The following is a 16,164-nucleotide window of genomic DNA, read 5'->3' as shown; positions in this document are numbered from 1 at the left end:
TGGTTCATATGCTACCTCTGTTTTAATGGTTCTCTGTGTACTCACCGCTATGCTGTGTCAGGATAAATTTTGGGGTGCTTCATATGCTAACTCTGTTTTAATGGTTCCCTGTGTTCTCAACACTATGCTGTGTCAGGCTAAATTTTGCGGTGCTTCATATGCTAACTCTGTTTTAATGGTTCCCTGTGTTCTCAATGCCATGCTGTGTCAGGCTTAATTTTGGGGTGCTTCATATGCTACCTCTGTTTTAATGGTTCTCTGTGTTCTCACCGCCATGCTGTGTCAGGCTAAATTTTGGGGTGCTTCATATGCTACCTCTGTTTTAATGGTTCTCTGTGTCCTCACCGCCATGCTGTGTCAGGCTAAATTTTGGGGTGCTTCATATGCTACCTCTGTTTTAATGGTTCTCTGTGTTCTCACCGCCATGCTGTGTCAGGCTAAATTTTGTGGTGCTTCATATGCTAACTCTGTTTTAATGGTTCCCTGTGTTCTCACTGCAATACTGTGACATCCATGCATGCTGCCACTGATGTTTCCTGTCCATTTCCGTGGTGTTTCCATCATTTTCTGAGGTTGACAGGTTTTCACACGACCTTCTACCCTCTACCGAACTTGGGTCCCCTGCAAAAATGCTCTAGTTTCCCATTGACTTCAATGGGGTTCGTTACCCGAAACGAGCACTCAAGTTTCGGGAAATATTCATCTCGAGTAATGAGCACCCGAGCATTTTAGTATTAGCTCATCACTAGCTGTGATTTATGCGAAACATACACTACCATTCAAAAGTTTCGGGTCACATTGAAATGTCCTTATTTTTGAAGGAAAAGCACTGTACTTTTCAATGAAGATAACTTTAAACTAGTCCTAACTTTAAACAAATACACTCTATACATTGCTAATGTGGTAAAGGACTATTCTAGCTGCAAATGTCTGGTTTTTGGTGCAATATCTACATAGGTGTATAGAGGCCCATTTCACTCCAGTGTTCTAATGGTACAATGTGTTTGCTCATTGGCTCAGAAGGCTAATTGATTAGAAAACCCTTGTGCAATCATGTTCACACATCTGAAAACAGTCTAGCTCGTTACAGATGCTACAAAACTGACCTTCCTTTGAGCAGATTGTGTTTCTGGAGCATCACATTTGTGGGGTCAATTAAACGCTCAAAATGGCCAGAAAAAGAGAACTTTCATCTGAAACTCGACAGTCTATTCTTGTTCTTAGAAATAAAGGCTATTCCATGCGAGAAATTGCTAAGAAATTGAAGATTTCCTACAACGGTGTGTACTACTCCCTTCAGAGGACAGCACAAACAGGCTCTAACCAGAGTAGAAAAAGAAGTGGGAGGCCGCGTTGCACAACTAAGCAAGAAGATAACTACATTAGAGTCTCTAGTTTGAGAAACAGACGCCTCACAGGTCCCCAACTGGCATCTTCATTAAATAGTACCCGCAAAACACCAGTGTCGACATCTACAGTGAAGAGGTGGCTGCGGGATTTTGGGCTTCAGTGAGGATTGGCAAAGAAAAAGCCATATCTGAGACTGGCCAATAAAAGAAAAAGATTAAGATGGGCAAAAGAACACAGACATTGGACAGAGAAAGACTGGAAAATAGTGTTGTGGGCGGATGAATCCAAGTTTGAGGTGTTTGGATGACAAAGAAGAACGTTTGTGAGACGCAGAAGAAATGAAAAGATGCTGGAAGAATGTCTGACGCCATCTGTTAGCATGGTGGAGGTCATGTGATGGTCTGGGGTTGGTGCTGGTAAGGTGGGAGATTTGTACAGGGTAAAAGGGATTCTGAATAAGGAAGGCTATCACTCTGCACCGCCATGCCATACCCAGTGGGCAGCGCTTGGTTGGAGCCAATTTCATCCTACAACAGGACAATGACCCTAAACACACCTCCAAATTGTGCAAGAACGGTAATGGAGTGGCCAGCGCAGTCACCAGATCTAAACCCCATTGAGCTGTTGTGGGAGCAGCTTGACCGTATGGTACGCCAGAAGTGCCCATCCAACCAATCCAACTTGTGGGAGCTGCTTCTAGAAGCGTGGGGTGCAATTTCTCCAGCTTACCTCAACAGATTAACAGCTAGAATGCCAAAGGTGTGCAATGCTGTAATTGCTGCAAAAAGAGGATTCTTTGACGAAAGCAAAGTTTGATGTAAAAACAATGTTATTTCAAATGCAAATCATTATTTCTAACCTTGTCAATGTCTTGACTCTACTTTCTATTCATTTCACAACGTATGGTGGTGAAGAAGTGTGACTTTTCATGGAAAACACAAAAGTGTTTGGGTGACCCCAAACTTTTGAACCGTAGTGTACATTGTATGAGAATGAATGGAATCCCGGCTGGAGGGTATACACACAGTACACGCTACGGCCGGGATACTAACCGGCTGCAAGAAAAACTGACATGTTGGTTTTGTGCGGCCGCTATTCATTGAATAGTGGCTGCACAGAACCCTTTAGTTCACACAATGGAGCATTGTGCTCCATCCGCATTCCCCATTGTGTGCAATGTTGAATTGGGATGCGGGTGCACACAGGCTTATCTATATTCAAGCAACTCTGTGATTTATCGCAACCCACCGACACAGCACACACCACAGCTTTGGGACACTTCCCTTTTCTGTGGGTGTCATTTTTTTATAATACGGGAGGGTCACTACACCACACGTCACGAACAGGATAAAAGCCTTGTTGCTGTCTATTACTGCTACCTTAGAGAACTGTGTACAGTGTGTGATCCACTATATTGAAATTGTTCAGAACTGTGTGCTTCATACTGTCATCGCAAGTCACCAAGGACTAATCATTACACCGCCTATTGCCCTGAAGATAAGTGTCCCAATGAAAGTCATCCCAACAGTGTTCATAAAAGTGGGGCAGCCATCTTTACTATGTTGGAACTGTATTCTTTATTTGCTGACTGCGCCACTATGTCTAAAAAGCCCGCCAACTAAAACGCGGGAAGGACTACCTAAAAGCACGCCAAAGACGTAACACTGACCCCTGGTGGAACTTAGCCGCACAAGACGCTTTCGGGGGACCCCTGATGGTGAGACACCTCCTCGCTACCACTTCCGGCATGGCCATGATTGTGGAGGCCGGTGCCCAAGTATGTCCCTTGCGCTCCACCAGAAGTGATGACTCCACCCTCAGTGACGACAAAATGGCGAACAGAGAACAACTGGTCCTTGACGCTCCAATGAAAGCTATCTCCGAGATCGTGGGAGCCCTGGCCCGCTGGTCAGCTAACTCCATGGAGAAGCATCCTTGCCCTGCAGCTCTGCTCCTCGCTCTCCCTGCTCTGGCACAGCCGCTATGACCACCAGCCACACAGCCGACCGCCTGTAAAGAAATACCCGAAGGGGGGAGGGGTACACCACACAATACAAATGGGGAGTTTGTGTAGAGATGAGGATGATGTTGGAGTGAAGAGCCTCAAATGTTGGTCTGCCAGATCCCTGTGAAAATGAATCATGGCTGAAGACATTTTCACAATGGCTGGGCCAGATGGAGAAGAAAAGGAAGAGTGAAGAACTTCGATTAGCAAAAACATCACAAGAAGTGAAGGCGCTCCCTGTGAGTTGCTGAACGTATCTTTCACTTAAAAAGTCTGGATCTACCTCTATAATGTCACTGCTGAGGGAGAATATTGACCATTATACTGTATAGTAGATTTTATGCAGTAACAGTACAGTGGTATTATGCAATGGCAGTGTGGAGTGAAGTGGTTGGGGGGATGTTCAGGTTTGGAGTGGCATAGTGTCACTGGTTAAGGGGGGGCGAAGTTGACCTCCAGGGCCCATGACATTTTAGCTATGCCCCTGCTTGGAAGAATTGTGCTAAATATTGAAAAATTTAAATATCTAAGTATAGCTATAAGCGAAAAGGTTGCAGGGTTTTAGAGGTCCATGATCATAGAGTTGCCAAGGAAGGCTGGAATCTACAATCGGCTTCCAATAATGAAAGCAGACAGAATTGTTTTTACCAAATCTGTTTGCTTTTCACTAATGCTTCATATTTTCGGTGCTTGGACAAGGCTACTTCGGTGAGTGGACGAGGCTACCTATTGGAAAATAACATTCAAACTCAAATTAGGAGTAAGATTAACACTCTATTACAACCAATGGGGGAAGGCGGGTTGGGTATACCTAATATTAGGAGTTATTTTCTGTCTGTCCGACTTGGCATCATAATAAACTGGGCTAGAGTTCCCTTTTATCAGATCATGATAAAAAAGGGATTGGTAAAATTTGGAGACTTTTTTTCAGTTCCTAGTAGCAGGAATCCTTCGAAATAAGAGGGAGGTTTAAGAGCTAGTGTGTGATACCTTATTTCGTGTTTGGAGTGAATTTAAGAAGGTGGTATGGGCGGTAGGTTTTTTGGAGATTTCTCTGATTTGGCTCAACGGGAAATTGAAGGAGTCATATAAACTTAGGGTATCATCCAAATGATATGATTGTGGGATAAAAAAAGAATGTGGGGTGTGATAGAGGATGGTGGGATGCAGTGGATGATCCGAAAAGCCCAATTTGGTCTGTCTGATGGTTCCTAGTGGGAGTACATTAGGCTAAAACACGCTTTTAGACAAGAGGGAGAAACAATCCAACTATGGAGCCCTGTTGGGAAAATGGAATCTGTTAAAGAGGAAGGAAACATTGATTATTTACAGAAGCCCAATGGAATGTGTTTGTGCACCTCCAAATTGTATAGCGAAGTGGGAGAACGACCAAAGGGGAGGGAAAATGGGATAGGATTTCCTGAGAAATGTTAAAAAAGGGATGGAATGGGATCACCACCTTGTTCAGATTAACATATTGCACCATACATATTTTACTCCTTGTTTTCTGTTCAGGATCAATAGGAAGAAGGAGGATTATTGCCCTAGATGTTGACAAGAAAAAGCAGAATTTAAGTATATGTTCTGGCAGTGTCAGGGCCTGGAAAGATACTGGTTAGAAATATTTAAATATGTCTCTAAGGTATATAGCGATCTCTCCACTGTTGGCTCTATTGGGAGATGACTCCAGTGTGGACAATTGTAAGGCTGCATTCCCACATTCCGTGATCCTGACGGATCACGGACGTGGAATGCATGTACTGGAGCCCCCCCGCGCCCGGACAGCATCTGTAATTAGATGCTGGGAGCGGGGGAGACTGTATTCATAAGCGCCGCGCTGTAGTAACAGCACCGCGCGGCTACTTTATTACAGTGCGGCGCTTATGAATACAGTCTCCCCCACTCCCAGCATCTAATTACAGATGCTGTTCAGGCGCGGGGGGGCTCCAGTATATGCATTCCACGTCCGTGGTCTGTCAGGATCACGGAACGTGGGAATGCAGCCTAAGATTTGTAGAGTGGAATTCATCTGGTACTTTTTCTATACCTGGTATTAACAGCTTGGAGGTGGTTCTCCCCCCAGTCCTACCTACTTTAAGTGAATGGAAATTGAAATTTGGAAAATATGAAAAATATCATGGAAAATAGTTTTAATTTTAGGACATTAAACAACACACAGTCTATTTATTATGATATATTATATGTCTTAAAGAGGATGTACCACCAAAGTGTTAAAGGAAACCGGAAACCTGTCACCCCCCGTGCCAGAAAGTCCGATGCCCATAGAGAATGACGGAGCATCGGACTCCCCATTCATTCTCTATGAGCATCTGACTCTCCTGTGAGCGCGCGCGCCGGGCTTCGGGAGCTGAAATCTCAGTCACCTGACCGGCTCAGGAAGCGGGACCTGGCACGATGAGGTAAGTATAGGGGGCTCTAACGGGGGGGTCAGGAGCCTGTCACCCCGGCACGGGGGTGACAGGTCCTCTTTTAATATTGACATATATATACCATCCTGTCATGCTCATGCTGGCACGCCTCCTATTCTAATATAGAAACACTTCCTATGCTAAGCCGGAACCGCCTGCTGCACAGCCCCGCTTCCTGTCTTCTGCCTGGCCGCCATGTCATCATGCCGAGATCACCAGCGCCATCATCAGAGCTGGAGTATAGAGCAAGGTATAAGCCTGCGCTCTGATGATGGCACTGGTGATTCTGGCATGATGATACCATAGATTAATATGATACCAATAAAAACTAGAGATTATGGTGCAAAAAAATGACACCTCGACCAGCCCTGTAGGTGGAAAAATAAAAGTGCTATGGCTCTTAGAAGGCGGGGAGGAACATTGCTTCAATTTGACCTTGACATCCTGGTACCAACGACCTCGGTCATGAAGGGTTTAATTTACAACCCCAATCATGCTTATTAAGTCCCATATTTGTTTTACTTTTCCGGCTTCAGGGTATATTCACACGGGCGGGCTCGCAGCGAGATTCTCGCAGTGAGCCCGGCAGGTCCTGTCAGTTCCCATAAACGACATACTTGCTGCGGTCTAAACGACCGCAGCGAGTATGTAATTCTACCGCGCTTAACCCCTTCTACTCCCGGCCGGCTCCCCCGCTGTAAGCAGCATACATTACCTGTCCTTGCTGCACGGGTCCGGCGTCCTGCTCTCCCGCCCGGCCAATCAGTGGCTGCGGCTGGGCAACACACTAATTGGCCGGGCGGGAGAGCAGGACGCCGGACCGTGCAGCAAGGACAGGTAATGTATGCTTACAGCGGGGGAGCCGGCGGGAGTAGAAGGGGTTAAGCGCGGTAGAATTACATACTCGCTGCGGTCGTTTAGACCGCAGCAAGTATGTAGTTTATGGGAACTGACAGGACCTGCCGGGCTCGCAGCGAGAATCTCGCTGCAAGCCCGCCCGTGTGAATATACCCTCAAACAGATCCTTGATTTTAACACCTACATCTTCCAGAATGACACATTTGTAATTTTGAGGAACTCTGGAAGGTTACCCCAGATATTAGTGCATTCCAGACTGCCCTGTGCATTGCATACCCTTCTGACTCTTTGCTAAACTCTATGGGGGAGATTTATCAAAAGGTGTAAAATTTAGACTGGTGCAAACTGGCCACAACAACCAATCACAGCTCAGCTTCCAGCTCTGGTGAAAGGAAAGAGGAGCTGTGATTGGTTGCTGGGGGCAGTTTGCACCAGTCTAAATTTTACACCCTTTGATAAATCTCTCCCTATGTGTAAGTGTACCTAACCAGTCCTTACTTCTACTTCATACCCTAACTACTGCTTCCAAATTTTCAAATAACTCCCTTTTTACTTGCTCCACGCACAGGATTTTTTTAGCCAATCTGCTTTCTTCTGGGCTAACTGATAGGAAAAATATATAACTGAAAATCCGGGAGAACAAAGCCTCTTTTTCCAAATGGGAGGCAAAATTGTCTGTATTTCAACCAAATCCTCTTCCGACCCCAAATCAGCCTAGTCAGTACTTGTTCCATGTTTTTGAACCACTTATCACTGATCCATATTGGGGATGCTGTTAGAAAAAAATGAACCATTTTAATTAGCGCGGTCCTAGCGGACATAGTGATTGGGCACTTCCTCCAGACCATAACTATTTTCTATCCTTTTTATCAGGGGTATAATATTTTGATTAATGCAAATCAAAGAGGATTGAGCTGGAAACACATCTCAGAACACTCTTTTAGCTGAAGTTGTCTGTGGGAGGGTCATGTGACCAAAGTTCCACACATCCTTAACATACCAGTGGTGGCAGTAAAGAGCAATGTATTAACTATTACACAACTAAAAACCACAAGTTAGGGTATGTGCACACTACAGAACACCTGCCGCGGATTTTGCAGCTCGCACCCGCTTTCGGAGGCTGGCAGCCGCGCACATCTCTGCTGCTTCCATAGACTATGGTTTAACAGATTCCGCCGGCCGCCCGAAGAACGAGTGTCAAACCAGATTCGAGTGGACGGAGGAATCTGTCAAACCATAGAATGGAGTCTATGGAAGCAGCAGAGACGTGCGCGGCTGCCAGCCTCCGCGAGCAGTTGCGAGCTGCGGAATCCATGGTCCATCGGGATTCTGTAATGTGCACATGCCCTTATACAGTAATAGCATTTTGACAAGCAAACTGACAGTTTATACATATTAGAGTCATGATACCCAGATATAGACTTAAACTTTGGAGGAAGATTCCTCCACCAGTCAATAACTTTATACTCTAAGGTTCTGCTTGAGTCATTTTATAATTCAGCTTTTATTTGTGCAAGTATGCAAAGTGTATATAAGGTCAAGGAAGTTGGTAAATCATGTGGCTATAGTTATGTTGAGGTGGACCACTAATGATGTACAATTTGACTGGTTTACATTACCATCTGGCTGTGATCACGATCTCTGAATCCTGTATTGTTCATTGTCAAGTAAATGTTCATATCGTGAATAGCATGAGCCAGGATATGTACTGCAGTGTACACAGAATAGTACAATGTGATATTCATAAAATATTTTAAGAAATCAAATTGTTTTTTACTGGTGCAGTTTTTAAGAGGGAATGCCATAAAATTTTGAAGCATGCGCATCTTTGGAATATTTGGTAAAGAACAGTTACCGTAAAAAAAATAAATATCTTCCAGAAGAGGATCACTTGGATAATCGATCAGGTTTATGGTACCAAGAAATATCTCCAGGCCTGGGACAGCGTTGTGAAATTGGAAAAAAATCAAACTACAGTTGGATATGTGAGTTAACAATTCCAATAAATAAATTCGAATTAACCAAGATTCACTGATGATCAGCATTGTATCTTGGTGGACAACATCTAGTTTTAATGACAATAGAAGTCTCAAAGAAAATTTACCACAAATGAGGATAACTTTGGAAGTCGACTTACGTATTATGTTTTTTTGTTCATTAGAAAGTATATTTTTTGAAAATTTTATGACATATTCAGTGCAGAATCCATGTCCTGCCAATTCCCTGCTTAGATAGAACAATTCCGACTGTCCGTTGCCTTTATCTGATACAATGATACCAACCCAGTTCCATTCAAAATGTTTAAGGAAAGATACAGCCGCCATACACCAAAACTTCTCATTTTCAGCAACTTTAAAATGTGTCTGTAAAAAATCAGTGTTCCTTCGGATTGACTCAGTTGGTCCGTAACTGATCTGGAGAGGGTAAAAGAGTATTAAGTATTATAAATTAGGGATATTTGTGTATCCGAAACACTATATTGCGAAAAAGAGAAAGAAAATGTAGAAATTAAGAAGATTCCTTTGAAACAGTGTTTACCATATAGGACTTAAAGGGTCCTAATGACCTATTTTTTGAATTCAATTCAGGTTTTTATGTTAAACATATCAATAAGGAATGTTTAATAATTTTTTCCCTAATTTTCCATCTTACTATATATAGTATAAAATATTCCTGAAATCTTGCAGTTCTCATTCTCACCACAAGGAATATATATAAAAAACATAGGTACTAGAGATGACTCGAACCTGGTTCGGGTTCGAGTCCATCCGAACCCGAACGTTCAGCATTTGATTAGCGGCGGCTGCTGAACTTGGATAAAGCTCTAAGGTTGTCTGGAAAACATGGATACAGCCAATGACTATATCCATGATTTCCACATAGCCTTAGGGCTTTATCCAACTTCAGCAGCCACTGCTAATCAAATGCCGAACGCTCGGGTTCGGATGGACTCGAACATACTCCAGGTTCGCTCATCTCTAATAGGTACTAAAGTGCCAGCGCTGCCACTGTAGACCAACAGATCACTCCAATTTTATAAAGAAAAAAATGGCACCTTATTTTTAAAAGCTTAGCACGAGGTTGACATGTTTCGGGAGGCACTCTCCCTTCCTCAGAACAGATGCGCATGAGTAAGGCATATCCAGAGTTTAAAAATGGTAAAAGCCCACCAAACCCGCCCGCCAGCGGGAGGGGGGAGCGGGAAAGAAAACAACACATATAAACAATATATGTATATCATAACGCATGCATTGGAAATGAACAAATCCTTAGATCTGTAAGAATGATACCCGTATGCAAGAGGGCCGTCCGTGATTTGACCTCATGATCGTACAGAGAAGGCAGGCACTCCTCCTCGTAATAGCGGGCAGTTGTCTGTAGAATCCCCATACAGCCGTCGCGTAGTGCAAAAGGGTCGAGACTGAAAGGAGGCCACCAAGTAGTGGGGCTGCCCGATGTGTGTCAGTGCTTTTCTCAGAGCGAGCGGAAGCTAGAGAGCTGCAGCCTATGTGGATACTGCAAATAGCAGTACAAATTGGGACTTTGCCGATAAATGATACATAATAATGATTTTGGCAATGCTGGTTGAGATGGGCGCTCAGGGTATATTCCGCTCCCAGTCATCGCTCACAATGAGTCTAAAAGATGAAAAAGGATAGATGATGTATTGTAATGTAGAGAAAGGGAATAATGTTATAGGCTAAAAGTATAGTACATTGGCATAAATAGTTGAATAAATAAAGGTGAATAAATGAATGAATAAACATGTATTTGGTAGATTGACTGATAAAATGTCATTATTATGTATCATTTATCAGCAAAGTCACAATTACTACTGCTATTTGCAACCATTTCTAACCCCTTCACGTCAGTAACATGTATATATACGTTCCTGACTGACAGGGGCTTTGTTATAAGAGCGGGATCACTGCAGAGATAGCGATCCCGCTCTCATCTGAGTGAAGCACCGGAGGTAATGAGAATCAGCTGCGATCCCGAAGCCGACCCTCATTAACCCCTTAGTGACCGCCGATACGGCGGTCACTAATGGGCCGGTGCCGCTGCTGTATTTCATCTCCCCCCACCGTGAATCCACATTGGGGGGAAATAAAATAAGTAAAATCAGACCTTAGATCAGCCCCCCTAGTGCCCCAGTCACTAACCCCCCATTCCCGCGGCGGCCATCAGATCCAAGATGGCCGCTGCCATCACTGTGAACAGACTAATGTCTGTTCACAGTGATCAAAAAAGAAAAATGAATGAAAGCCCCATGCTCTCCGCCACCGGAGGTAGCGAAGAGCATGGGGCAGTGATCGGGGACCCCCCTATATACTATATACTGCTGATCGCTTGTGACATGTGCCGCCGGCACTTTTTATCCCCTGTCACCATAAATGATTGGTGACAGGGGATAAAAAGTGATACTGTAACCACCCCAAATTACATGTACCCACCCCAGATTACCTATAAGCACTTCAGTTTATCTGTAACAATCCTAGATTGTCTGTAACCCCCCCCCCCCCCGGGTTGCCTGTAACCACCGCAGGTTGCTCATAACCACCCCAGCTTGCCCGTAACCATGCCAGATTACATGTAACCCCCCAGATTGCACGCAACCACCGCAGGTTGCCTCTGACCACCGCAGGTTGCCTCTGACCACTGCACCTTGCCTCTAACCACCCCAAATTGCCAATGACCCCCTCCAGATTGCCTGTAACCACGCCAGATTACAGGAACCCACCGCAGATTATCTATAAGGACTTCAGTTTATCCGTAACCACCCCAGATTGTCCGTAACCACCCCAGATTGTCCGTAACCACCCCAGATTGTGCGTAACCACCAAATGTTGCCCGTAAACACCCCATGTTGCCCGTAACCACAGCAGGTTGCCTGTAACCACCCTAGATTGTCTGTAACCACAGCAGGTTGTCCGTATCCACCCCACGTTGCCCGTAACCAGCCCAGGTTGCCTCTAACCACCCCAGGTTGCCTGTAACTAAACCAAGTTTCTTGTAACGACCCCAGGTTGCCTCTAACCACCCCAGGTTGCCTCTAACCACCCCAGGTTGCCGTAACCTCCCCAGATTGTCCGTAACCACCCCAGATTGTCCGTAACCACCCTACTTTGCCCGTAACCACCCCATGTTTCCCGTAACCACAGCAGGTGACCTGTAACCACCCTAGATTGTCTGTAACCACAGCAGGTTGTCCGTATCCATCCCACGTTGCCCGTAACCAGCCCAGGTTGCCTCTAACCACCCCAGGTTGCTTGTAACTAACCCAAGTTTCTTGTAACCCCCCCAGGTTGCCTCTAACCACCCCAGGTTGCCTGTAACTACCCCAGGTTGCCCGTGATCACCCCATGTTGACTGTAACAACCTCCAGACTACCCGTAACCACCCCAGACTGTCTGTAACCACCCCACATTAACTGTAATCTTATTTTTTTTTTTTTTTATTTTAGTAACTGCGCTATTCTAATAACCATTACTAGCTGCGGTTTTGCTCCAGCAAATTGGCACTCCTTCCCTTCTGAGCCCCGCTGTGTGCCCATACAGTGGTTTATACCCACATATGGGGTACCGTTGTACTCAGGAGAACATGTGTTACAGATTTTGGGGTACATTTTTTCTCCTGTTCCTTGTGAAATTTTGAAACTTCAAACTAAACCAACATATTATTGGAAAAAATCGAGTTTTTCATTATTACTGGCCAATTTTGAATACTTTCCTCTAATACCTGTGGGGTCAAAATGCTCTTCCTACCCCAAGATGAATTCTTTGAGGGGTGTACTTTCCAAAATGGGGTGACTTATGGCAAGATTTTACCCTGCTGGCACTACAGGGGCACTGCAAACGCACCTGGCGCTCTGAAACTTCTTCAGAAAAATCTGCACGGAAAAAGCTAATTGGCGCTCCTTCCCTTCTGAGCCCGGCTGTGTGCCCATACAATGGTTTATACCGACATATGAGGTACCTTTTTACTCAGGAGAACCTGCGTTACAAATTTTGGGGTACTTTTTTCTCTCCTGTTCCTCGTGAAATTGAGAAATTTCAAACTAAACGAACATATTATTTGAAAAATTTGAGTTTTTCATTTTTAATGTCTACTTTTGAATACTTTCCTCTAACACCTGTGGGGTCAAATTGCTCATCCTACCCCAGGATGTATTCTTTGAGGGGTGCACTTTCCAAAGTGCTATGACTTATGGGTTTTTTTTCTCTCTGCTGACACTACAGGGGCTCTGCAAACGCACCTGGCGCTCGGAAACTTCTTCAGCAAAATCTGCAATGGAAAAGCTAATTGGTGCTCCTTCCCTTCTGAGCCCGGCTGTGTGCCCATACAGTGGTTTACACCCACATATGGGGTACCGTAGTACTCAAGAGAACCTGCGTTACAAATTTTGTGGAGCTTTTTCTCTCATGTTCCTTTTGAAAATGAGAAACTTTAATCTAAACGTATATAATATTGGAAAATTTTAATTTTTCATTTTTTTACGGCCTAATGGTGAATACTTTCCTCCAGCCCCTGTAGGGTTAAAATGCTCATTATACCCCTAGATTAATTCTTTAAGGTGTTTAGTTTCCAAAATGGGGTCACTTATGGGGGTTTCCAGTATACAAACCTCCTAAATCAACTTAAAAAAAGAGCTGGTTCCTAAAAAAAAATCAGTTTTGGAAACTTTCACGAAAATGTGGTAATTTGTCCTGTAAGACCCTAAAAAAGTAAAATATGTTTATGAAATGAAGCCAGAATAAAGAGGACATATCGGTAATGTGACTTAGTAACTAATTTATGTGATACGACTTTCTATTTTTAGAAGCAGAGAATTTCAAAGTTCATAAAATGCTAATTTTTTAAATTTTTCATGATATTTTGGTGTTTTTCACAAAAAACACACAAAGTAGTGACCAAATTTTGCCACTAATATAAAGTGCCATATGTGACGAAAAACAATCTCAGAATCGCTAGCATACGCTAAAGCATCACTGAGCTATAAGCGCATAAAGTGAGACAGGTCAGATTTTGAAAAATGAGCCTGGTCATTAAGGCCCAAATAGGCTTGGTCTTGAAGGGGTTAAATTCTGGATATTCCTTACTCACTCATGCACATCTGTTCTGAGGAAGGGAGAGTTTCTCCCGAAACATGTCAACCTCGTGCTAAGCTTTTAAATAAAGTGCCATTTTTTACTTTATAAAATTGGAGTGATCTGTTGGTCTACAGTGGCAGCGCTGGAACTTTAGTACCTATGTTTTTATATATATATTTCTACTCATCCTTGATACGGCCCCCTCCAAGGGAATATCTTGTCAGTTGGCATGTCTAGCCTAGCAGCCGCTGCTACCTTCACCACTCCAGCTGGACACCGACACTGATCGAGTACCCTTTTCAGGGTGATATGCAACAAGCCCAAGGGGCTAAAAGGTGAGCGCGATGCCTTACTCCAGTCTTTTATCCATCACCCTTTGGTATTACATGAGGCGCCGGTGGGCATTAGGTGGTGTGAAGACACAAAGGTTAATACACGGGCACAAGTTTTCTCTTCTTCTTCTAAGTATTCTTCTACCTCATCCTCCAGCATCCCAGCAGAGCACAGTACTACTTGGGTTGAGACTCTCATGACATCCTCCTCTCTGCTACTCTGCTTCTTTGTATCTCTTAACACGCTACGCAGTCAGCACGAGTGTACTCCTCACGCCATTCCTGTCGCAGATCTGGTTATAATACTATCAAGTGTCTTATCAAGTGCTTTATCAAGAGAACTATCAAGCGTAACCTATTTAGTTAAAGTAAGGCTATGTTCACATGGCATTTGAGACCGGCCGGTCCGTGACCCCGGCCGGGTCACGGAACGGCCGGTCTCTGGCCGGATCATTTCGGCCGGTACTTAAGTACCGGCTGCGGAGCTCTGATGCAGGCGCATCAGCGCGCGCCTGCATCAGAGCTTCCCATAGCACACAGTGAAGCAAGCGGCTCCGGCCGCTTGCTTCACTGTGTGAACTGACAGGTCTTTCTGCGGCCGGAATTCACTGAATTACGGCCGTAGAAAACTAACCTGTCAGTTTTTTCCGGCCCCGCACAGGATCCCGGCCGGAGCGCATACGATGTGTGTACGCTCCGGCCGGGATCCCATTCAACATAAAGCTATGTCACACACCACAAAACTGCGGCCGTAGTTCTGCGGCGAGAAATACGGCCGTAGTTTTACGTAGTGTGAATATAGCCTAAAGCTGTATAACTTGCTGCACACAAGTACCTTTCAAGTAAAACCAAGTTTATTTATGGTAAAGACGCTCTGAGATTCTTCACCCCACACCGACACAGTATACACTACTGATGAAGGCCACAGGCCGAAGAGCCGAGTCCTCCTACCTTTGTACCTGTATGATGTGAATATCACAATAAAGCACACAAAAGAATTAGGTGAGTGTCGGGACTTTATTCTACAGTATACACTACAGCCTTGGGACTTTTCCCCTTTCTGTGGGTGGCAGTTCCAATAGTCCAGGAGGGTCAATACACCGCTCTGGCCATCCGTGACTACACTAACCCAAGGGACCCAGTAGCAGCCCGGCAGGACACTGACCACAGGGGAAAAGAGTACAACCGGCCTTATAAAATAAAAGCACCTGTGTGCCCAACCGGCACTGGTGTCACAAAGTAACATCTTAAGGTCCGATTGTATCTCGGCCAACCACCGCCTGAGTGGTGTCACACACTACCATCTAGCAGGTGACTGGCCGATCCTCCAACACAACATCACCGGGGGCTCACACCACAGAATGTTTTAGTTTTAATATTTTAACAGTAACTAAGTCCAGTGCCTCGTCGTTAGGCCACATATGTGGCTGTAAAAGTGCCTATTGTTATTGGGGGGGAAGTGATTTTGTTGGGGTTTTGTACTACTACTGTGATTGCTACTCATGTAGCCTCATGTAGCGATGGAGCGATCTCCGTTACTGAAGCCGGCCGGGGACCGCTCCAAGATGGCGCCGTCCCCAGCTCGGCACTCGTTTGTTTTCAGCTGCAGCAGCCGGAAGTAAACGAGTGCCGATCTCATTGATCTTTGCTGTATAACTATGCAGCAAAGATCTCAATGAGAGATCAAAGTGTATATACTAGAAGTCCCCCAGGGGGAATAACCCTAACCCCAGGAGGAATAACCCTAACCCCAGGGGGAATAACCCTAACTACAGGGGGGCTTCTAGTATATGTGTAAAAAAAAAAAAAAGTATTGTTATTAGTAAAAAGCCCCCTCCCCTAATAAAAGTCTGAATCACCCCCCTTTTCCCAGGTTTTAAATAAAAATAAATAAACAAACATGTTTGCTATCACCGTACACGTAATCGCCCGAAATATTAATTAATCACATTCCTGATCTTGCACGGTAAACGGCGTCAGCGCAAAAATGTCCCAAAGTGCAAAATTGCCCATTTTTGGTCACATCAAATCCAGAAAAAATGTAATAAAAAGCGATCAAAAAGTCGCATATGCGCAATCAAGGTACCGATAGAAAGAAC

The sequence above is a fragment of the Dendropsophus ebraccatus genome, chromosome 7, assembly GCF_027789765.1.
Source record: "Dendropsophus ebraccatus isolate aDenEbr1 chromosome 7, aDenEbr1.pat, whole genome shotgun sequence".
Taxonomy (NCBI): domain Eukaryota; kingdom Metazoa; phylum Chordata; class Amphibia; order Anura; family Hylidae; genus Dendropsophus; species Dendropsophus ebraccatus.
Note: the sequence above shows the minus strand (reverse complement) of the source record.